The sequence below is a fragment of the Nomascus leucogenys genome, chromosome 9 (assembly GCF_006542625.1).
Source record: "Nomascus leucogenys isolate Asia chromosome 9, Asia_NLE_v1, whole genome shotgun sequence".
NCBI lineage: Eukaryota > Metazoa > Chordata > Mammalia > Primates > Hylobatidae > Nomascus > Nomascus leucogenys.
The window spans coordinates 94,150,993-94,176,221 of record NC_044389.1 but is presented as its reverse complement, the minus strand read 5'-3'; the positions used below and the strand labels follow the sequence as shown (position 1 = coordinate 94,176,221).

The following is a 25,229-nucleotide window of genomic DNA, read 5'->3' as shown; positions in this document are numbered from 1 at the left end:
ACCCAGCTATTTCATCTGAGCTCTCCACAAATTCCTCTACCCTTCTCTATCACAAAGAGGCTCAATCAAAAATCTCCAAGGCATCCTTAAAAAAACAAAAAGTAATATTGCTTGGCTTATATTTTATTTAAATACATTTGTAGGAGTTTTACCTTCCCAGATACCACCACTTTGGAAATTTTCACCTCCACACTCCCAATACTTTATTGTTTCCAAATAAAATTTATAATAATTATTCATTGCCTCTTTGCAAATAAAATGAGCTCCATATCCGGCCAGGTGCGGTGGCTCACGCCTGTAATCCCAGCACTTTGGAAGGTCAAGGGGGGGCAGATCACAAGGTCAGGGGTTCGAGACCAGCCTGACCAACATGGTAAAACCCCGTCTCTACTAAAAATACAAAAATTAACCAGGTATGGTGGCGGGTGCCTGTAATCTCAGCTACACAGGAGGCTGAGGCAGGAGAATCACTTGAACCCGGGAGGCGGAGGTTGCAGTGAGCCAAGATCACGCCATTGCACTCCAGGCTGGGTGACAGAGTGAGACTCTGTCTCAAAAATAAATAAATAAATAAAATGAGCTCAATACAATGGTGTGTCCTTTCTGTTTCCTATAGCAATAGGCTGACCTCCATTTCAGCATGGCTTAAATGAGTCATTTTGTATATTGCGAGGCCCCGGGCTCTGCCTGTACTATTCTGGTTACATCATTACCCACAAAATATTTACAAACAGGTTTCCATGGCAAGCTACAAGAACAAATGAAAAAAGTCCAAGAGAAGTGTAAACAGAAAAGATAAGTCTCGGTCAATTTCTGATGAAACTGGAAGGCAAGCTACCCAAAGCAACCACTTCAATCACCACAACTGAAATGATTGTCATTCCCCTGAAACATGACAGGAACCACCCAATAAATGAAGACATTGGACTTTTTTATGGATGTAATAGTCACAGCTCCATGAGAAAGACTCTAGTAGCACAAGGGCAGTCACCTTCTGTGTACCAATTTTTTTCCTTGTTTAATGGTCTAGACAAGTGTTACTGCTGTAATTCATGACCCTACGTGAAATGAACGTTCGTAATAATCTCCTTTTGAATCTTGATGTTTTCTGTAACCCTGGTAGCTAAGTGCTGATAACAACAATTATCTAAATGTTGCAAAAGGATGAAATCAGTAACAATGGGTCTACTGAAAAGAGGCAAAAATGTGAGTGGATATGAATTTATAACAGCAATAGGGCTAAAGCTTCAGGGCCCTTTCATGTAGGAGGATAGCAACACACACATGCACTCATACACATACACACACATTCTCACACACACACACATACATACGCACTCGTACACATTCACACACACTGTTACACAGAGAGTGCAGATATGAAAGGAGACATTTTCACACATCCACACAAAAGACAAAGATCAAACTATGACTCTTTCCTCTTTGTAGCCCTACAACTTTTCCTGTCACACAGCAGGTCATCAATAAATGCTCATTGAATTGAAATATGGTACCAAATGCAGACTCAGGAAACCCACTGGTATTTAATAGTTATTATGCAAATGAAACTGCATCATTTCACACAGAAATAGAGGTGACTTGTTCTACCTCCCTTAGTAATAAGAAGCCATTCTGGACGTCTTACTGCTAGAACTGGAATAATTTCTTGTTTCTCAATTCCCTCTCCTAATAATTCCTCCCTTCCCAATCAATCCATGAAGATAAACTCAGTTCATTTGGTGTCCTACAAGATTGTTACAGGAGAGCATAAATACACTCCCATATACATATGTATCATCCTAAGTTGAATGTATATAGAAAACAAAAAAAATTAAGGAAGTCCTCCACTGACCAGCTTTCCCCCATGGCCTCTCACTGGTGATGACTTGAGCAGTTGTTTTGCCTGTAGCCACAGGTTTAGCAAAGAAATCAAAGTGAAATAAATCTAGCCAGGCATGGTGGCTCACACCTGTAATCTCGTAATCCCAACACTTCGTAAGGCGGAACCAGAGACATCATTTGAGCCCAAGAGTTCGAGACCAGCCTGGGCATCATAGCAAGAAACCATATCCACCAAAAAAAAAAAAAAATAGCTGGACATGGTGGCACACACCTGTGGTCCTATCTACTCGGAAGGCTAAGGCGGTAGGATGGCTTGAGCCCAGGAGCTCATGGCTTCAGTGAGCCATGATAGTGCCACTGGACTCCAGCCTGGGTAACAGAGAAAGACCCTGTCTCTAAAAATAAAAATAAAACAAAACAGACTGAAGCAAATCTACCTTTTTCATAAACATATCATTTTTTAAAATGACGTGAACCTACTGAGTAAATTATTAAACTAAAAGTGATGGGTATGAATTCAATGATTCCCATTTCTTCTTCTATAACCTCATACACTTAGTAGCCCACCCACCGACATGGCTGCTTTGCTCAGCTTGTTTCTCTCCTCTCCTTTCGCGTCCTCCCCTGTCTGGTGCCAGCCTGTGTTCTGTCCCTTCACACCAGCTTGCCATTGCTATTCCTGCCATCTGGAGTCGGTTTTCAGTATCTCTGTCTCATCAGCTCTCCATCTATTTTAAAATATCATCTGAAAACATATGTTCCCCCAACCACCACCCCTTTCAATTTCCTCTCTGCTTTTATTTATTTCATCTTGACTTCCTTTAGCTCTGAAAAACTCATCTGATTCACTTCAGAAAACTGCTCTACAAAGGGCCGTAACCACATTTGATATGAAAGATTGTAATCTCTCAGATTTGAAATATCTCACATGAGTGGTCAGCACATGTTCTTCCATTTTATCTCCATGAAAGGATGGAAGGAGGGAGAAAGACTATGAGCCAGGAAATGAGGGTATTTCCAACATTAAAATCACCTTGAATGTTGTAGATCAGTTGCAAGTGTTCGCTGTTGCACACTCCTCTGTTGAACACGGCCAAAGAAGAAGCCAGCCCAAGATGCTACAGTCACTGAAGTTTTGAAAGCAGGCTGTTTTGAACATCTTTGTAAACACTTATAACTCAATAAGAAACTGTTGAACCCCTATTTAGGTTTGCCAATAACAGAGTCGCAAAAAAAAACAAAACAAAACAAGAAGTCCTCCTCGATCCTTTCTATTTCCCTTAAAAACATGCCCAATAACCTGGCCTAAAAAGAAACAAAACCCCAAAACAGGGAGGGGATGAATGTGCTTAGACACCCACTCAGTCAAAAACTTCCATTTCCAGACTGCCCGGCCATCACATTCTATTGACTCTTTAGTTTCCCTAATTAACCTCTGCTACTGTGATCACCCCCTTTTAATTCTCTTGGCGAGCATTTATTAAGTGTGTGTGGGATGTGTGGTACCCGACCATTCCCCACCATCAGCCAGTCCTTTTCCACGCTGTGCTGTTGACTGCGTTTCTTTCATCCCACTTGCCTTTTCTTTCTTTATTCCCTCTCGCCACAGTGAAGAAGCTGAAAAATGAGGAGCTCACTCGCAAACTCTGCTCCATTGTCAGCTGTGCGGGCTGCCGCAGTTGTTAGAGCTGGAAGAATCGATGTTGCTAAGCAACACTTTTGCACTCTGTGTAAAAGATAAAGAGTGCAAAGCATGGCTCTGAGGATGAGGCCGTCCAGTTTCCCGTGAACCCTGGGGGGCTGACCTCTGTGCAATCAACAGAGAAATGTAAATTCTGTTAATACAGGGCTTGGGGAGGAAAGTTCTTCAATTTTCTTTCTTTTTCTTTAGATCATTTCTAATTTTCTCCAAAAGAAATATGACCTGATGGGCAAAGAGATGGATAGCAAACCCCCAGTTTGGGTTTCCAGGATTGGTTTTGCTACAGATTTCCTTGTTGAACAGAGAGCTACTTCATTCTACATCCTTCCATGAGTCCGTTTCTCCGTGAAACAGTGGAAATGAAAATCAGCTGCTTCACAAAATAGTAAGAGTAAAGTACTCAGCAATGACTAAACTATTACCCATTAGATGATGATAACAAATTTCCTGTGATTGGTCTCAGATGTCTCTTGTAACAGTTTTTTTTGTTTGTTTGTTTTAATCAAAGGTTCCATTCCCACATATCGACCTTTCACGGGAACATTTTGTAGCTTTTTTGGAAGGAAATATTCACCACCAGAATGTAACTTTAGAGACACAGGGGAGGTTATTTCCTTCATTCACAGGCCTGAAGTAGAAGTGGATGGACCAGGGATGGGGTAGAAAGGTGAGACTGTCTTCTAGTCACATGACTCAAGTCTCCCCTCTGTGTCACTTCCTGAATTGAGGCAAGAAATGAACAATTGGGAGACATTATGATATCATGAATTTCCATGAATTCTAGTCATCGGTAAGGCTAAAGCTTCTGTGATACACAAATCCTTTCCTGTGGCTATGGCTCCTAGGCAGCCTCACAGTATCGATTCTCAGTTCTTCCAAGATAAGACTTTATGCCCAGATCACTTGCAGGCAATGTGGTCAAGTAACAGCTCTGGCTAAAACAATCCACGCAGAAGTGATGAGTAGAATTTTCTGGTAGTAGTTTTCACTCCTCCTTCCGCTACCCCTTCTTGTTAGAGGGAAAGTGGACATGATAAGAGCCACTGTGAAACATCTGGACAAAGGCAAGACCTAGAGATGGTGGGGGAAAAAAGAAAACAAGCCTGGGTCCCTAGTGGTTTCCCAGAGCAGAGACCCTGCATTAGCTAAGACTTAGGGGACAAAGAACTACATTTCCACCTTGTTTAAGCCACTGTTGTTTGGTGTCTCTGTCACTTGCAGCCAAACTCAGGCCTTAAATACTATGCACCCCCACAATTTATGTTCCACTTCAGAAGCTCTTCCAGACCCAAGAAGTGTCAAGCATGCCACTAAGACAATTTTGTGCCCAAAGGAAACTCCAAATGAGCTCAATAAGTGGAAATTGTAATAAGATCTACCACTTACTGAATGCATCTTTCCACTATACCAAGAAAGTGAAGCACTTCTCATCTATAATTCAGTTTAGGAAACATCATGCTTTGACTAGCCAGCGTCTATTTACTGAGCACCACTGTGTACAAAGCATTGTCCAAGACAGAGAGGAAGCCACAAAGGTAGACAGGGCAGGCCCGTCTTCTGTAACATTCTCATAGGTTTGTCACGAAATGTAGCATTCCGTTAAGGGCTTAATTAAATTACCTGTAACTATCCTGAGCAACTCATTTTACTTCTCTGCAATGTCAAATATCATTCCTAAGATTTCATCTGCTCTAAATGTCCAGACTTCTACCACCACTGTTAATAAGCTACTTGAATGTTTCACCAAAGGCATAAGTTAGGATTCTTGCCCAATGCACAATCTAAACTTAGTCTCGAAATTCTCTATATCTTCTTTTTTTAACAGCTTTAATAAGGTATAATTGGCTCACAATATAATGCATATATTTAAAGTGTACAACTTAATGGATTTTGATATATGCATGTCCATGAGACTATCACCACAATCAAGATAATGGACGTTTTCATCATCAACTGTTTCCTTATATCTCTTTGTAATGCATTCCCCATCCTTACCCACTAACCCAAACCCAGGGAACCAACAATATGCTTTCTGTTGCTATAGATTCAATTGCATTTTCTACAATTTTATTGAAATTGAGCCATATAGTGTGGACAAATTACTATTGTCTGGTCCCTTTCGCTCACTTAGAGTTTCCTTTGAGTGCAGTTGTCTTACTGGCATGCTTGACATTTCTTGGATCTTCATTCTTTTGAGTGTCATTAAATATATTGATATTTCCTTTTCATTATGAGTACTATTGCATTGTATGAGTATAACAAAATTTAACCATGTACCTGTTGGAATTCTGGACTGTTTCTAGTTTAGAGCTATCAGAAACAAAGCTGCTATGCATGTTTGTGTACAAGTCTTTATACACATGTTTGCACACATGTTTTTTGTTTGTTTGTTTTATTTTTATTTTTATAGTTCCAGGGTACATGTGCAGGATGTGCAGGTTTGTTACATAGGTAAGAGTGTGCCATAGTGGTTTGCTGTACCTATCAACCCATCACCTAGGTATTAAGCCCAGCAGGTATTAGCCTAATGTTCTCCCTCCCCCCACCCCACCCCCAGACAGGCCCCAGTGCCTATTGTTCCCCTCCCTGTGTCCATGGCACACATATGTTCTTATTTCTCTTGGAAAACTATCTTGGAGTGGAATCACTGAGGAGTACGGTATCTAACTTTTTTAAGAAACTACCAAACTATTTTATAAAATATTTGTAGTATTTTATAAAATAAAATGTATGTACAAGAGCATAGGAGAGTTCCAGTTACTCCAAACTTTTTCAACTCTTTTTTTTTTTTTTTTTTTTTTTTGAGTGGAGTCTCACTCTGTTGCCCAGGCTGGAGTGCAATGGCTGCAATCTCGGCTCACTACAAGCTCCGCCTCCAGGGTTAAAGCCATTCTTCTGCTTCAGCCTCCCAAGTAGCTGGGACTACAGGTGCCCGCCACCACGCCTGGCTAATTTTTTGTATTTTTTGTAGAGATGGGGTTTCACCATGTTAGCCAGGATGGTCTCAATCTCCTGACCTCCTGATCGGCCCGCCTCGGCCTCCCAAAGTGCTGGGATTACAGGCATGAGCCACCATGCCCAGCCTTTTTCAATTCTTGATAAGGTCAGTCTTTTCCATCTTAGCCATCCTAACAGAAGTGGTTTTACTTTACGTCTACTTAATGACTAATGATGTTGAAAAAAAGAGGCTCCTTCAACTCTTCTGCCCATTTCTAATTGGGCTTTTGTCTTCTTCCTGCTGAGTTTCAAGAGTTCTTTATATATATGTGTTATATATTTTGCAAATATTTTCTCCTATTCTCTGGCTCTCTAGTTCATGACATGCAATTATTAGTATCTTTTGAAAAGAAAAAGGTTTTCATTTTCATAAAGTCAATGTGTCCATTTTTTTCACTTATACTTTCTGAGCCATATTCTTAAAATGTTTGCCTAAACCAAAGTCACTAAGATAGTCTACATTTTTTTCTAGAAGTTTCACTGCCTGAACTCTTACATTCAAGTTTATGATATGCTTCAAGTTAATTCTTCCATGTGTTATGAGGTAAGTGCTGAGGTTTTGTTTCGTTTTGTTTTCGTGCTTCTGGATATACAATTGTTCTGGCACCCCTTGTTGAAAGAATTCTTCTCTTCACCCAACTGAACTAACTTGGTGTCTTTGTGGAAAATCACTGCTCTACATTGCCCTGTATGTCTTCTGCCTGTATGATATTACCACACTGTCCTGATTACCAGAGCTGCATAATAAGGTTTAACATCACATACTATAAGTGTTCTAACTTTGTTCTTCTTTTTCCAAAATTGTGTTTTTGAATCAGCAAGTTAAATTCTACAAAACGAAGAGCCTTCTGGAATTTCAATTGAAATCATGTTAAATATATAGATCAATTTGAGGAGAACTGATATCTTAAAAATATTGAGTCTTCTAATCTATGAGCATTGTATATCTCCCCATTTCTTTAGGCCTTATTTAATTTTTCCAGCAACATTTTGTAGTTTCCAGTGTAGAAGTTTTACACATTTTTCCTCAAATTTATCCCCAGTATTTCATAAGTTTTGATGCTATCATAAATTATATTGTTTTTCAATTTCAAGTTCTGATTGCTTATTGCCAGTACATAGAAATGCAAATGATTTTTTACATTGGCTTATATACTGCATTCTCACTAAACTTATTTATTAGTTCAGTTGATTTTTCTTTCAGATTCCCTAGGGTCATCCACATAGACAATCATGTGGTCTGTGAATGAAGATAGTTGTAACCTTCTTTTCCAGTCTCTGTGTTTTTTATTACTTTCTCTTGCCTTACTGCACTGATAAGAACTTCCAGTACTATGTTAAATAGAAGTAATAAGGCAAACTTCCTCACCCTGTTCCTCATCTCAGGGGAAAACTTTCTGTCTTTCACCATCAAGTAAGACGTTAGCTTTACATTTTTTGTAGATGCCCTATATCAGGATAAAGAAGTTTCCATCTATGCCTAGTTTGCTCAGAGTTATTATCAAGAATTGATGTTGCACATAGTAAAATGCTTTTCTACACCAATTAAGATACACATATGGTTTTTCCTTTTTAGTCTGCTGAGATGGAAAACATTGATTGATTTTTTTTTTAACATTAAGCCAACCCTGAATTCTTGGAAGAAACCCAATTTGGCCATGATATTATCTTTTTTACATATTGTTGAATTTTATTGGCTAAAACTCTGTTAATAACTTTTACATATGTGTTCTTGAAGAATATTGGTCTGTAATAATCTTCATTTCTTTTTCTTTTATATTTTAAGCTCTGGGATACATGCGCAGAACACGCAGTTTTGTGAAATAGGTATACATGTGCCATGTTTATTGGTTTGCTGCACCCATCAACTCATCATTTACATTAGGTATTTTCCTAATGAAATCCTTCCCCCAGTCCCCCACCCCCCGACAGGCCCCAGTGTGTGATGTTCCCTGCCCTGGGTCCATGTGTTCTCATTGTTCAACTTCCACCTATGAGTGACAACATGCGGTGTTTGGTTTTCTGTCCTTGTGATACTTTGCTTAGAATGATCACTTCCAGCTTCATCCATGTCCCTGCAAAGGACATGAACTCATCCTTTTTTATGGCTGTATAGTATTCCATGGTGTGTATGTGCCACATTTTCTTAATCCAGTCTATCATTGATGGACATTTGGGTTGGTTCCAAGTCTTTGCTATTGTAAATAGTGTTGCAATAAACATATGTGTGCATGTGTCTTTATAGTAGCATGATTTATAATCCTTTGGGTATATACCCAGTAATGGGATCACTGGGTCAAATGATATTTCTAGTTCTAAATCCTTGAGGAATCGCCACACTGTTTTCCACAATGGTTGAACTAATTTACACTCCCACCAACCATGTAAAAGCATTCCTCTTTCTCCACATCCTCTCCAGCATCTGTTGTTTCCTGACTTTAATGATCGCCATTCTAATTGGCATGAGATGGTGTCTCATTGTGGTTTTGATTTGCATTTCTCTGATGACCACTGATGATGAGCATTTTTTCATGTGTCTGTTGGCTGCATAAATGTCTTCTTTTGAGAAGTGTCTGTTCATATCCTTTGCCCATTTTTTGATGGGGTTGTTTGTTTTTTTCTTGTATATTTGTTTAAGTTCTTTGTAGATTCTAGATATTAGCCCTTTGTCAGATGGGCAGATTGCAAAGATTTTCTCCCATTCTGTAGGTTGCCTATTCATTCTGATGATAGTTTCTTTTGCTGTGCAGAAGCTCTTTAGTTTAGTTAGATCTCATTTGTCAATTTTGGCTTTTGTTGCCATTGCTTTTGGTGTTTTAGTCATGAAGTCTTTACCCATGCCTATGCCCTGAATGGTATTGCCTAGGTTTTCTTCTACAGTTTTTTATGGTGTTCAGTCTTACGTTTAAGCCTCTACTCTATCTTGAGTTAATTTTTGTATACGGTGTAAGGAAGGGATCCAGTTTCAGCTTTCTACACATGGCTAGCCAGTTTTCCCAGCACCATTTATTAAATAGGGAATCCTTTCCCCATTGCTTGTTTTTGTCAGGTTTATCAAAGATCAGATGGTTGTAGATGCATGGTGTTGTTTCTGAGGCCTCTGTTCTGTTCCATTGGTCTATATATCTGTTTTGGTACCAGTACCAGCCTGTTTTGATTACTGTAGCCTTGTAGTATAGTTTGAAGTCAGGTAGCATGATGCCTCCAGCTTTGTTCTTTTTGCTTAGAATTGTCTTGGCTATGTGGGCTCTATTTTGGTTCCATGTGAAGTTTAAAGTAGTTTTTTCCAATTCTGTGAAGAAAGTCAGTGGTAGCTTGATGGGGATAGAATTGAATGTATAAATTACCTTGGGCAGTGTGGCCATTTTCACGATATTGATTGTTCCTATCTGTGAGCATGGAAAGTTCTTCCATTTGTTTGTGTCCTCTTTTATTTCATTGAACAGTGGTTTGTAGTTCTCCTTGAAGTGATCCTTCGCATCCCTTTTGAGTTGGATTTCTAGGTATTTTATTCACTTTGTAGTAATTCTGAATGGGAATTCACTCATGATTTGGCCCTCTGTTGGTTTGTTATTGGTGTATAGGAATGCTTGTGATTTTTGCACATTGATTTTGTATCCTGAGACTTTGCTGAATTTACTTATCAGCTTAAGGAGATTTTAGGCTGAGACAATGGGTTTTTCTAAATACACAGTCATATCATCTGCAAACAGATAATTTGACTTCCTCTTTTCCTAATTGAATACCCTTTATTTCTTTCTCTTGCCTGATTGCCCTAGCCAGAACTACCAGCACTATGTTGAATAGGAGTGGTGAGAGAGGGCATCCTTGTCTTGTGCCTATTTTCAAAGGGTGCCCATTTGGTATGATATTGGCTGTGGGTTTGTCATAAATAGCTGTTATTATTTTGAGATACGTTCCATCAATACCTAGTTTATTGACAGTTTTTAACATGAAGCCTTGTTGAATTTTGTCGAAGGCCTTTTCTGCATCTATTGAGAGAATCATGTGGTTTTTGCTGTTAGCTCTGTTTGTGTGATGGATTACGTTTATTGATTTGCGTATGTTGAACCAGCCTTGCATCCCAGGGATGAAGCCCACTTGATTGTGGTGGATAAGCTTTTTGATGTGCTGCTGGATTCAGTTTGGCAGTATTTTATTGAGGATTTTTGCATTGATGTTCATCAGGGATATTGGCCTAAAATTCTCTTTTTTTTGTTGTGTCTCTACCAGGCTTTGGTATCAGGATGATGCTAGCCTCATAAAATGAGTTAGGGAGGATTCCCTCTTTTTCTACAGATTGAAATAGTTTCAGAAGGAATGCTACCAGCTCCTCTTTGTATCTTTGGTAGAATTCGGCTGTGAATCTGTCTGGTCCTGGACTTTTTTTGGTTGGTAGGCTATTAATTACTGCCTCAATTTCAGAACTTGTTATTGGTCTATTCAGAGATTCAGCTTCTTCCTGGTTTAGTCTTGGGAGGGTGTATGTGTCCAGGAATTCATCCATTTCTTGTAGATTATCTAGTTTATTTGCATAGAGGGGTTTATAGTATTTTCTGATGGTAGTTTGTATTTCTGTGGGATCAGTGGTGATATCCCCTTTATCATTTTTTATTGTGTCTATTTGATTCTTCTCTCTTGTCTTCTTTACTAGTCCGGCTAGTGGTCTATCTATGTTGTTAGTCTTTTCAAAAAACCAGCTCCTGGATTCATTGAATTTTTGAAGGGTTTTTCATGCCTCTATCTCCTTCGGTTCTGCTCTGAGCTTAGTTACATCATGTCTTCTGCTGGCTTTTGAATGTGTCTGCTCTTGCTTCTCTAGTTCTTTTAATTGTGATGTTAGGGTGTCAATTTTAGGTCTTTCCTGTTTTCTTCTGTGGACAATGTTCATTTATTATAATTGCTTTGTCTAGCTTTGAGAATCAAGGTCATGCTGGCCTTGTGCCCACTTCTATTTACTGAAGGAGTCTGTGTAGAATTGATACTTTTTACTTCAATCTTTGCTAGAACTCCAGTGAAGGCAACTGGGCCTGGAGGTGTTTGTTTTTATAACGGTAATGTTCTTAAATACAAATTTAAGTTTCTTAATAGGCCTATGTCTTCTTAAGTGAGCTTTCATAGTGTGCATTCAAGAAATTTTTCTCTTTCATCTAGAAGTTATCAAATTTATTTGTATAGAGCTACTCATAATATTCCCTTACTATTCTTTTAATATCTATACAATCTGTAGTAATGTCATTTCTGTCATCCCTGGTATTGGTTCTTTGTTCCCTCTTTTTTTCTTAATCATTCTGCCTATTTAGCGATTTTCATACTCTCAGATAACTAGCCCTGGTGTGATTCTGTCCTGTACAGCTCTTCTCTGGAGCAGTAGTCATTTATCTCCATCCACCTTCTCTCCTACCTAAGCACATGCCACCACCCCATGGAAGGTTCAATGGACATGGACATGAGCCCCCTGAGGCCCCAGAACCAACAAAGATTATCACTTGAAAGTGGATACTGATGAAAATGAGCTCCAATTATCTTTAAGAACAGTCAGGTTAGGGACTCGTGCAAAGGATGAATTGCACATTGTTGAAGCAGAGGCAATGAATTATGAAGGCAGTCCAATTAAAGTAACACTGGCAACTTTGAAAATGTCTGTACAAAATCAGTGTGCAAAAATCACAAGCATTCCTATACAGCAATAACAGACAAATAGCCAAATCATGAGTGAACTCCCATTCACAATTGCTACAAATAGAATAAAATATCTAGGAATTTAACTTACAACGGATGTGAATGACCCCTTCAAGGAGAACTACAAACCACTGCTCAACAAAATAAAAGAGGACACAAACAAATGGAAGAACTTTCCATGCTCATGGATAAGAAGAATCAATATCATTAAAATGGCCCTATTTCCCAGGGTAATTTATACATTCAATGCTATCCCCATCAAGCTACCACTGACTTTCTTCACAGAATTGGAAAAAACTACTTTAAACTTCACATGGAACCAAAATAGAGCCCACATAGCCAAGACAACTCTAAGAAAAAAGAACAAAGCTGGAGGCATCATGCTACCTGACTTCAAACTATACTACAAGGCTTCAGTAACCAAAACAGGCTGGTACTGGTACCAAAACACATATATAGACCAATGGAACAGAACAGAGGCCTCAGAAACAACACCATGAATCTACAACCATCTGATCTGTGATAAACCTGACAAAAACAAGCAATGGGGAAAGGATTCCCTATTTAATAAATGGTACTGGGAAAACTGGCTAGCCATGCGTAGAAAGCTGAAACTGGATCCCTTCCTCACACTGTAAACAAAAATTAATTCAAGATGGATTAAAGACTTAAATGTTAGACCTAAAACAATAAAAACCCTAGAAGAAAACCTAGGCAATACCATTCAGGGCATAGGCATGGGCAAAGACTCCATGACTAAAACACCAAAAGCAATGGCAACAAAAGCCAAAATTGACAAATGGGATCTAATTAAACTAAAGAGCTTCTGCACAGCAAAAGAAACTATCATCAGAGTGAACAGGCAACCTACAGAATGGGAGAAAATCTTTGCAATCTGCCCATCTGACAAAGGGCTAATAGCCAGAATCTACAAAGAACTTAAACGAATTTACAAGAAAAAAAAACAACCTCATCAAAAAGTGGGAAAGGATATGGACAAACGCTTCTCAAAAGAAGACATTTATGCAGCCAACAGACACATGAAAAAATGCTCATCATCAGTGGTCATCAGAGCAATGCAAATCAAAACCACAATGAGACACCATCTCACGCCAGTTAGAATGGCGATCATTAAAAAGTCAGGAAACAACAGATGCTGGAGAGGATGTGGAGAAAGAGGAATGCTTTTACATGGTTGGTGGGAGTGTAAATTAGTTCAACCATTGTGGAAAACAGTGTGGCGATTCCTCAAGGATTTAGAACTAGAAATACCATTTGACCCAGTGATCCCATTACTGGGTATATACCCAAAGGATTATAAATCATGCTACTATAAAGACTCATGCACACATATGTTTATTGCAACACTATTTACAATAGCAAAGACTTGGAACCAACCCAAATGTCCATCAATGATAGACTGGATTAAGAAAATGTGGCACATACGCACCATGGAATACTATACAGCCATAAAAAAGGTTGAGTTCATGTCCTTTGCAGGGACATGGATGAAGCTGGAAACGATCATTCTCAGCAAACTATCACAAGGGCAGAAAACCAAACACCACATGTTCTCACTCATAGGTGGGAACTGAACAATGGGATCCCTTGGACACAGGGTGGGGAACATCACACACTGGGACCTCTCAGGGGGTGGGGGACTGGGGGAGGGATAGCATTAGGAAAATACCTAATGTAAATGACGAGTTGATGGGTGTAGCAAACCAACAAACATGGCACATGTATACCTATGTAACAAACCTGCGCATTGTGCACATGTACCCTAGAACTTAAAGTATAATAAAAAAAAAAAAAAAAAGAAAAAGAAAAAAATGAAAATGTCTGTACAGCCAATGATTTCCCTTGGGGGGCTTTGAAATTACACCACCCAGTCTTTACAGTTGAAGTGTGGTTCCGAGCCTGTACATATGCATGGACAGCACTTAGTATCTGTGGAGGAAGATGCAGAGTGAGAAGACGAAGAGGAGGAGGATGTGAAACTCTTAAGTGTATCTGGAAAGTGATCTGTCCCTGGAAGTGGTAACAAGTTTCCACAGAAAAAGTAAAACTTGCTGCCACTGCTGAAGAAGGAGGAGGAGGGGGAGGGGGAGCAGGAGGAGGAAGAGGAAGGAGAAAGAGAAGGAGAATAAGAATAAGAAGAAGGAGGAGGCGGAGGAAGTGGAGGAGGAGGGAAGAGGAGGAGGAGGAGATTTTGATGATGAGGAAACTGAAGAAAAAGTGCCAGTGAAGAAATCTATACGAAGTGCTCCAGCCAAAAATGCACAAAAATCATTTCCACCATGGAAAAGACTCAAAACCATCAATACCAAGATCAAAAGGATGAGAATCCTAAAAAAAAAAAAAAAAAAAAAAAAACAACAGGAAAAAACTCCTAAAACAGCAAAAGGACCTAGTTCTGTAGAAGACATTAAAGCAAAAATGCAAGCAAACACAGAAAAAGGTGGTTCTCTTCCCAAAGTGGAAGCCAAGTTCATCAATTATGCGAAGAGTTGCTTCTGGATGACTGACCAGGAGGCTATTCAGATCTCTGGCAGTGGATGAAGTGTCTTTAAGAAAATAGTGTTAACAGTTTGTTAAAAATTTTCCATCTTATTTCGTTTCTGTAACAGATGATATCTGGCTGTCCTTTTTATAAAGCAGAGTGAGAACTTTCCTTACCATGTTTGATAAATGTTGTCCAGGTCCCATTGCCCAGAATGTGTTGTCCAAAATGTCATTTAGTTTGTAAAAATGGAACTGCACCCTTTGCTTGGTTTTAAGTTTGTATGGAATGTTAACATTCTATACACGCTCAAAGTATGTATGTACTACATACATAGTACCAATGGTCAGACATGGAAATAGTGGGAAGACAAAAATATACATCTAAAATAAGCTCAATATTTTAATAAAGTAAAAAGATAACTAGCCTTTGCTTTCATTGATTTTCTCTATTATTTTTCTGTTTTTTATGCCATTGACACTGCTCCTATAGTTTATTATTTCCTTTCTTCTGCTTACTTTTGCTTTAATTTGCTCTTCTTTTTCTAGTTTCTTATGGTTGAAGCTTAAGTCATTGGTTTTAGAACCTTCTAGTTTTCTAATATAATACACTTTTAATGCTATTAATTTTCCTTTAAGCATTGTTTATTGGAACTCACAAATTGTTGTTGTGGGTTTTAATATGTTGTTTTAATTTTCATTTACTTCAAAATATTTTCTAATTTCACTTGTGATTTCTTCTGGTATTGATTCAAGTTATTCAAGTGTGTTGTGTGTTTTCCAACTATTTGGGGATTATCCAGATATCTTTCTGTTATTAATTTCTAATTTAATCCCACTGTGGTCAGAAAACATACCCTGAATGACTTATATCTTTTTAAATTGATTAAGATTTGTTTTATGGCCCAAAATATGGTCTATCTTGGTAAATGTTCTGTGTGCACTTGAAAAGAATTTGCATTCTGCTGTTGTGAGATAGGACGTTCTATGAATGTCAATTTGATCATGTTGATTATAGTGTTGTTCAATTATTCTGTATTCTTACTGATTTTCTATTTGTTCTACCAATTATCAAGAGTAAGGTGTTGAAATCTCCACCTAAATGGTGGTCTGGCTATTTCTTCTTTCATTTTAGGATTAGAAACTTCAACCACATTTAGGATTGCTATGTTTTCTTGAGAAAATGATTTCTTTATCACTTTGAAATTACCCTCTTTATTCCTAGTAATATTCCTTGCTCAGAAATATACATTGTCCCATATGCACATAGCTACTCCACCTTTCTTTGATTGATGCTGGCATGCTATATCTTTTTCCATCCTTTAACTTTTACCCTATCTGTGTCTTCATATTTAATTAGGTTTCTTTTAGCCAATGGAAAGTTGGGTCCTGCTTTTTTTTTAATCCAATCTGACAGAGCCTGTCTTTTAATTGACAGAGTTTAGACCATTTACATTTAATGTGGCTATTAACATGATTGAGTTTAAATATATCATCATGCTATTTGTTTTCTATTTTTGCAATCTGTTCTTTGTTTCTTTTTGCTCATTTTTATCTTCTTTTTAATTAAGTGTTTTTTATGATTCCTTTTTATCTTCTTTATTGGCTTATTAGCTATATCTCTTTATGTTGTTTCTTTAGGCATTTCTTTAGGGTTTGTAATAAACATCTTTACATTAATACGGTCTACCTTCAAGTTTTATTATACCACTTTATATATAGTATAATAACCTCATGACACTTTTTCCCTTTTGCCCCTTCCTGGCCTTTGTGCTACTATTGTCACAGATTTTACTACTATAATATCTTTTTATAATATTTGCTTTAAACAGTTAATTGTTTTTTAAAGATATTTTTAAAAATAAGAAGTCTTTTGTATTTATGTTCATATTTACCTTTTCTAGTGCTTTTTACTTCTTTGTGCAGATTCAGTTTCCCTCTGGTATCATTTTCTTTCTGTCTAAAAGCCTTCTGTTAACATTTCCTGTACTGATGGTCAGCAGGTGATAAATTCTTTCAGCTTTTGTGTGTCTGGGAAGCTCTTTATTTCATCTGTTTTTTAATGTTTTTTCACTTGGTATGGAAGTCTAGGTGAGAGTTTTTTTTCTTTCAGTGCCTTAAAGGTGCTGCTCCATTGTCTTCTGACTTGCATTGTTTCCAGCAAGGAGTTTGCTCAATATCACCTTTGTTCTTCTGTGTATAATGTCCTTTGTCTCTGACTGCTTTTGATTATGATGTGCCTTGGTGTAGTTTTTTTCACTTTCTTCTAATTGGATCTTATTGAAATTTTGGATCTGTGGGATGATGATTTTCAGCAAATTTGGATATTTTTCAGCCACTATTTCTTTAGATTTTTTTTTCTGTTCCTTCCCCATCCGCTCTTAATTTTTTAGCCATTATTTTTTAAGATATGTTTCTTTTCTTCCACTCCTTTTGTGACTATAATTATAAATATGATGGGCCATTTTCTATGGTTCCACTATTCACTGATGCTCCGTTAATTCTTTTTAGTCTTTTTTTTTCTTGTTTCATTTTAGATAATTGCTGTATCTTCAAGTTTACTAATTGTTGCTGTTTATCCCTCTCATGTATCTTCTGTCCTGTGTTTTTTTCAACTCTAGAAATTTAATGCACGTCTATTTTATATCTTCCATGACTCTCTTTATCATACTCTTTTTTTTTCCTCTACATACTTGAACATGCGCAGTATATTTACAATAGTTGTTTTAATGTCCTTGTATTAGCTCAGGCTGCTATAACAAAATACCATAGACTGGGTGGCTTAAACAACAGATATTTATTTCTTACCATTCTGTAGGTTGGAAGTCCAAACTCCAGCTGCCAACCAATTCAGTTCCTGGTGAGAGCCCTCTTTTTGGTTTGCACATCGCTCCTTCTCACTGTGTTCTCACACGGCACATGCAAAAAGGTAATCTGTATCTCTCTCTTCTTCTTCTTATACAGTTATTAGTCTTATCATAAAGGCCCTACTCTCATAACATCACCTAACACTAATTACCAAATTACCAAAGTCTCCATCTCCAAGTATCATCACATTAGGGGTTAGGACTTCAACATACGCATTTGGTAAAGATGAGGAGGGTCACAATTCAGTCCATAGCAGTCCTTGTCTAGTAATTCTATCATCTGTGTCAATTCTAGGCCTTTTTCTATATACTGTTTTTCTCCTCATTATGGGTCACATTTTCCTGCTTCTTTGAATGCCTGGTAATTTGTTTTTCTTTTTACTTTTTTAGAGATAAGATCTTGCTGTCCCTCAGGCTGGAGTGAAGTGGCACAATCATAGCTCAATGCAACCTCAAACTCCTGGATTTAAGCAATCCTCCCACCTTAACTTCTTGAGTAGCTTGGACTACAGGTGTGCCACACCAATCCCAGCTACTTTTTAAATTATTTTCCAGAGATGGGGGTCTCACTGTGTTGTCCAGACTGGTCATGAATTCCTGGGCTCAAGCCATCTTCCTGCCTCAGCCTCCCAAAATGCTAGGATTACAAGTGTGAGCCACAGCACCCAACCTGAATGACCGGTAATTTTTATTGGATTTCAGAAATACACATGTTACTTTGTTGGTGCTGGACCTTTTTATTATTTTAAATATTGCTGAGCTTGAGCTGGGTGCAATAAACTTACTTGGATACCACCTGTTCCTTCCATGGCTTGCTCTTAAGCTCTGCCAAGTAAGACCAGAAGAACTTTTGGTCAAGGGCAAATTTGGCTCCACCATGAGACCCACCAGGAGACAATGGTTCCCTGAGAACCAGTGTCTTTCCACTCTGGGTGATGGGGGAAAAAAAAAACTATTGAGCTCCTGGTGACTCCACCCAATTCTTGATTCTCTCCTGCATCTTTTTCTGGCCTCGGGGAGTTTCCTCACTGAAAACTCAACAGATCTCCAGAGTCACCTCTCTGTCTCTCCTAACCTTGGTTAGATCTCTTCCAACCAAGATCTGACCCTGTGAATTCTAGCAGCCTTAGCCTCTCCAACCTCTGAACTCTGTCTCCTCAACTTAGGGTAATTCCTGGGCTCTGTTATATGTCTAGGAATATAATATATATTCCTGTGCCTCAGCCTAGAACTCTCTCCAGGCAGCAAGCTGCAACAATCTCGTTTGTTTGCCTTCTCTGAAAGGTCACTGTCTGTGCTGCTTGTCTAATGTCTGACAACTGTTGTGTCCTATATATTGCCTAGTTATTCTTAGTATGTTATGTTGACAGAGTAATTTCAATCCCTTTTACTCAATCATTGCTGAATGCATCTCCCTATAGCTAAAAAGCTTCCACATCTTTTTCATCTGTTCTCGCAAATATCAACTTTAGAGAATCAGTTGAGTATAGCGTGGTGGTTATAAAACAGGCTCTAGAGTCAGACAACCTGGGTTCAAGTAGCAACTTGGCCACTATTATCTGTATGACCTTACATAAGTTATCTAACCTGAGTCCACCTGATCTATAAAAAAAGAATATTAGAAATATTTCTTACCTACCTCAGGGATATAGTGAAGTTTAACTGAGAAAATACACAGAAAGCATTGAACTTCACTCCTAGCCACAGAATAATTACCCAATGGTTGCTAACATAGCCATCATTATGATTTCCTCATGTGCCCACTGAGAAGGATGGCAACCTAGTGTCAGTCTGGCTGATGCAGCACCCCACAGCCACTACCAGTGAAAACTATAGCCTACACCTGAACTGTCTATACTAGCTGAAGAAATTCATCAAGTTCAATGCCAACAGGAACGTCTCCTCCAGCTGACAAGTTATGTTTGTTGTTCCATAATCCCTTCCTTATCGTTCTTTCAACATGGTTTTCTTCCAGTCAGGATCAAAATGTCACCGTTTTACAGATATTCTGGCCTTCTTCCCTGAGAAGGGGCAAAATGTTCACTCTCCAGGTTCATGTCAGTACTCCACAGACATTGACTCCATTTTACATTTAGTCTAACAGTAAAATCCTGAACGCACACTTAAAAAGAAACCTAAATTGAAATTATCACAAGATAATAGCACAGCATGTAACTCCGAGCTTTTGTCTACTTAATGTTCTATTGACTTATATTAAAGTTGCTGTTTGCTAGTTTTCCAACCTCTGGGGAAAGATTTTCCATAAATGCAACTGGCTAAATGAGCATTAAAAATAAGTGAAATTTTGTTTCTTTACTGAAAAAAAAACTATTATGTGTTAGATGTATTTAGACACTGTTTTAGATATGCCATGGGCAGAACTCTATTAATCTCAGCGAAACAGAGTCAGTTTTCTTTTTCTAAATTACGTATGTGTGAAATGAGTCTTAATGAAGCCACTGATTAAGTTTCTCTTTCCTATGAATGCATAATCTTTCATAGAAAATACAAACACTGGATGTTGTACTTCAGCACAAGTTACAACCCAAAATACAACATTGGGTGTTACAGTTCAGCACAAGTGACATCCTAAACACAAAGAAGCTTAGAGACATTACTTTCACCACTTACAGAGCACTTTCATACACATCTTCTCAATCATTCTTACAACTATCTTGTGAGCTAAGGACTTGCAACATGAGAAAGCTAATATCATGGAAACAAAAGAAGAGAGAGACTAAGATGCCCAAAGCAATCCTTTCTCTACTCCAAAAATAGTTAATTCTGGATGATCTACATCAATCTCACTTTACAGTTTATGTTTGTGGATACTATGTCTTCTAGCTTTGCTTTATTCGACAATAATGACATGTCATTTTCTCATGAACCTGAATTTAATAGCTCAACATTTTTCTCCAATACCTCATCTCTAACACAAAGTTCTTTTTTCCTAACTTTTTATTTTGAAAAATTTCAAACCTGCAGAACAGCTTCAAAACTAGTGTGATGAAGATACCCTTCATCTAGATTCACCAACCACTAACATTTTGGCATATTTGCTTTATATACATACACAAACGGATATATGTACAGGTATAAAGCAAATATTTGTAATATACTTAATACAATATAGTTATATTGAGTAATACACTGAATATAACATATATAACATTTATTTTTATTATAAATAAATATTACCATACATGTTTTAGATAATTTATATGTATAAATGTGAACCATTTGAAAGTTAGTAGCAAGCGTCATGACAATTAAGTCATAAATGCTTCAACATGAATCTCCCAAAAACAAAAACATTCCCTTACATATGCATAATTATAACACTCAGGAAATTGACCATTGATACAATATCATTATCTATTATATGGTCCATTTTCAAATTTCCTGAAATGGACCAAGAAATGTCCTTGATAGCTATTTCCCTGATCCAGGATGGGATCCAGGATCACATCCTACATTTAGATGTCATATCTCTTCAGTCTCCTTTAAACAGCTCCTCAGCCTTTCTGGTTTATAATGACTGATATTTCTCAAGAGGATAACACCTCATTTGGGGATTTATCTAATTGTTTCCTCATGATTCGATTCAGGTGGAACATAGTGGGGAGGAATGCTAAGTGATGGGCAGAGAATAAGTCAATGGGTGAATGATGTCAATTTGTTACTCTAGTAATGATGTTAAATTATTTAAATTTAGCCAGCGACAGTGGCTTACACCTATAATCCCAGCAATTTGGGAGGCTGAGGCAGGAGGATCCCTTGAGACCAGAATTTGAAGCCAGCCTGGGCAATATAGGGAGACCCTGTCTCTACCAAAAATTTAAAAATTAGCCCTGCATGATGGCATGTGCCTATATCCCCAGCTACTCAGGAGGCTGAGATAGGAGGATCACCTAAGCCTAGGAGGTCAAGGCTACAGTGAGCTGTGATAGCACAACTGCACTGTAGCCTGGGCAACACAGTGAGACTCTGTCTCAAAAAAAAAAAACAAAAAAATTATTTAAATTTGATCACTGGTTTAAAGTATTCCCCATCATAAAGGTGCATTTCATCTTTGCAACTAAGTAGTCCAAGGGTTGATACTTGGAGAATATTCCATTCTTCAACAATCTTTCACTCACTAATTTTAGCACCTGCTGGCCATTCTTACCTAGGTCACTTATTAATTACTAGAGCAGTCATAAAATACTGGTTCTCTCTCCCATCATCCTTCTATATTTATTGGGGATTAGCACTCTTCAAAAGTATTTCATGACAACAACAACAACAAAAAAAAAAACCAGGACCACCTATACAAGAGGGTTAGAGTGAAGAAGTTCCCTGTGGATAACTAAGCCCTGCAGAGGAAGAACACACGCCCAAGTGAGGTCTGAAGTCAGTGCTAAATACACACAGCTCTGCATTGGCTGCTATGAAGATATGAAGATATTTTCCCTATGGTTAATCTGGTTCAAAGGAATTATTCCATTCTATTGTGTAAGCTGTGGATGTTTACCATATTCTTTGTCCCAAGATGATGATGGGATACTGGCACAGGATCTAAAGGAACTACACTTTCAGGCATCATACAATAACTTCTGACTTCCTCCCTGGAGTAGAGAGGAGGCATCTGAAAACATCACACTGAGAACATTGGACCTGACTGAAAACCCCAGGAGATCAATTCTAAAGTATGTTTGGCCCTGAAACTTTTTTTAACAGTATCTACCAAACGCCTTAAAATTATACTCTTTCATTCCTTGTCTCACATGGCTTCAGTTCAAAGAAGGAAGTGGTATTTCTTTCCATCCCTTTCTATCTTGCTTATGGAGAGACACCCTGAGCCCTTAACACTGTATAACTTTATAAACTTAGGCTAATTGTCAGGGAATTAATCACTTTAATGCCACGGTCATGCCAATCCCCATGCTTCCAAGGTGCAGTCCCTACCTCTTGAGTTCCATCCTACCAAAAAAGTTGGCAAACAAAGTCAAGATAATATTTATTTAGTTTAATTCAACAATCATAGTATAATTCATGAATACTCTGCCACCCTTGGACACCATTTTTAAGTGCTTAACTTTCTGCCTTCCAAGTTGTCACAGGAAAAGTCCAAATCAATGTATGCCTATCACATGCACGCTACATAATAGTAGAAATGCATTACGAAATAATTGTCTTATGAATCACTATCAAGTTAGAAAATCCTAATCTTAGAATGAGTCATACAGAGCTAGTCCAATCTCCTACCCAATGCTATGCTCACAACTTCAGTATCTGAAATAGCGATGCCATCTCCGTTTAAATGGCACCAGGGAAAGATAGCCCACAACACACGACAGTGAACTTCACTAATTGACAGTAGCACATTAGACAGCCTGGAGATAGATGTGTTTTGCATGTAAATCCACCAGGATACCAAAATGAAGTGATAGAAAATGCAAATTTAAAGATGCAAATTTCTTTCAATGCCAAGCTTTTCTAAAACTTTGAAAGCAAAACTCTATCAAAATTTGATATACCAATATTAAGGAAGTTAACAGGTAATGTATATACAAATACATTTTCAGGCCAAGGAATGTGGGGATTTCTCCTGTTGTTGTTGTTGTTGTTGTTGTTGTTGTTGTTGTTTTGAGACAGAGTCTCTTTCTATCACCCAGGCTGGAGTGCAGTGGCGCGATCTTGGCTCACTGCAACCTCCACCTCCGGGCAATTCTCCTGCCTCAGCCTGCCAAGTAGCTGGGATTACAGGCACCCGCCGCCATGCCTGGCTAGTTTTTGTATTTTTAATAGAGACAGGGTTTCACCATGTCGGCCAGGCTACTCTCAAACTCCTGACTTCAGATGATCCGCTCACCTCAGCCTCCCAAAGTACTGGAATTACAGGCATGAGCCACTGTGCCCAGCTGGGATCTCTCCCACTATTCTATCTTGCCCTGAAACAGATCTATCTCAGTGCCACTAAGTCAAAACTCTACCATCTGTGTCTTCCACCAAAGAGACTCGAGAGTGTCACTTCATTTCCTTCTCTCCTCCATACTTGCTTTGCATATTTGGGCTCACTTGATTAAAAATCTCTCTATTCTCTTGATCTACTCACAATCCAGAATAAGTGGTCATGGCGAGTGATAAAAATGTACAGATACACAGAAATAGTCAATGATTTTGAGCCTGGGTGATTAGAAGAAGGGTACTATAAAAGGCAGAAAATGAGACTTAATCTGGTTGGGAGAGACAGAGTTTGGGTTTGGAGATCTGAAGTTTAGGATGGTGCAAAAATGCTCAGTGTCTGGGTAAGGGATCTAGAAGAGGTATCTATTTGAGTCACCAGTAGAGATAGCAGTTGAAAATAGGACAGATCAACTTCCTAAGGAAAAGGGAAATGAGAGAAAGAACAGCAGCAAAGACGTCCACTTATACCCCCTTCAAGTATTCCCTCCTTGTATATGCCTTTATTTCCTAATTTTCTTCCAGTGAATACTCTCATCTTCCTAATAAGTTCTGTAAGATCAAGAATCAGGGGTCTCACATATTTCCTTGTAGGCTGCTGGGGTCATAGAAGATACTCAACGAAATCATTTTGGCTGGTTCTAATAACAAGCCAGAAATTTTTTTGAAATATCTCATATCAGTGAGATTTTATCAATGCTTAACACTTTCTCTGGGCAATGAAGACTGCCTTCTACAGGTGGCCTGGAAAGTCACATATACTATCCCTTTGAGGTCGATACCAAAGGACGTCTTTATATTAAATCCATGCAACCCTTAAAAATCCAGCAAGTGCCAAGATTCTCACTGTTCTAGATCTTACTCTGTACAAAGTCAAAGATAAATCTGTACTTTTTGTCATTTTGGGACACTCCAGTGTATTTGCAAATATAAGTACTTGTGATTTCATAATTTTCTTTCAATTTTGGCAAATAGACTAAATTACTTAAGCTAGAAACAATATAATTTGAGGATAATTGCTACTTCATATCTGTACAGAGAACTGCATATTCTTAAAGTTCTTTATCATCATCTTTATTCACACACTGAAGATGTTAGTAAAAAGCTCACTAAGTCTTTTATGTCACGAGAGCCCTGAGCTCAAGTGGTCCTGCCCTTCCATAAATCCCCACCACTTAGTCCTTCTTTTTGAATTTACCAGTGTTACTTCCCATGCCTGGAACTCTTCTTCTCCCCACCTTGCTCCCCTCTATCCAAATTATCCAAATTCTTCCTTCCCCTTCATATTGGCATCTTCAACTTCATCCAATCTATAGTTCCCCTTCTCTGAATTCTGATGATCATATATCATCAGAATATATATATATATATATATATATAATCTCAAACCAATATATTCATAAAATCTTCAACATAGATCATTATATATATATTATATAAATATACATAATCTCCAATTGGTTGTATATGTGTATCTCCAACCAATCTAACATTTAGGTTTAAGTTTTCTTATGTTATTTAGTAAATATTTCATGTAAGTTCTTTTTTTTTTTTTTTTTTTCTCTCCTAGAATGTACCGGTAAGTTCTCTGAGGCCAATCCTCACCTGAGATATATGTGTGTGTTCACTGGCACCAATCTATGACATTTTATGAATACAGAAGGTAGACAATATTTGTAAATCACTGAAAT

The 25,229-nt window shown here is 38.1% G+C and overlaps 1 protein-coding gene across 1 annotated transcript in view; it reads right to left on the bottom strand.

Annotated features, from left to right (window-relative positions):
- NEBL (nebulette) overlaps window positions 1-25,229 on the bottom strand; it is a 443,477-nt gene that overhangs the window by 368,340 nt on the left and 49,908 nt on the right. The window lies entirely within an intron of this gene.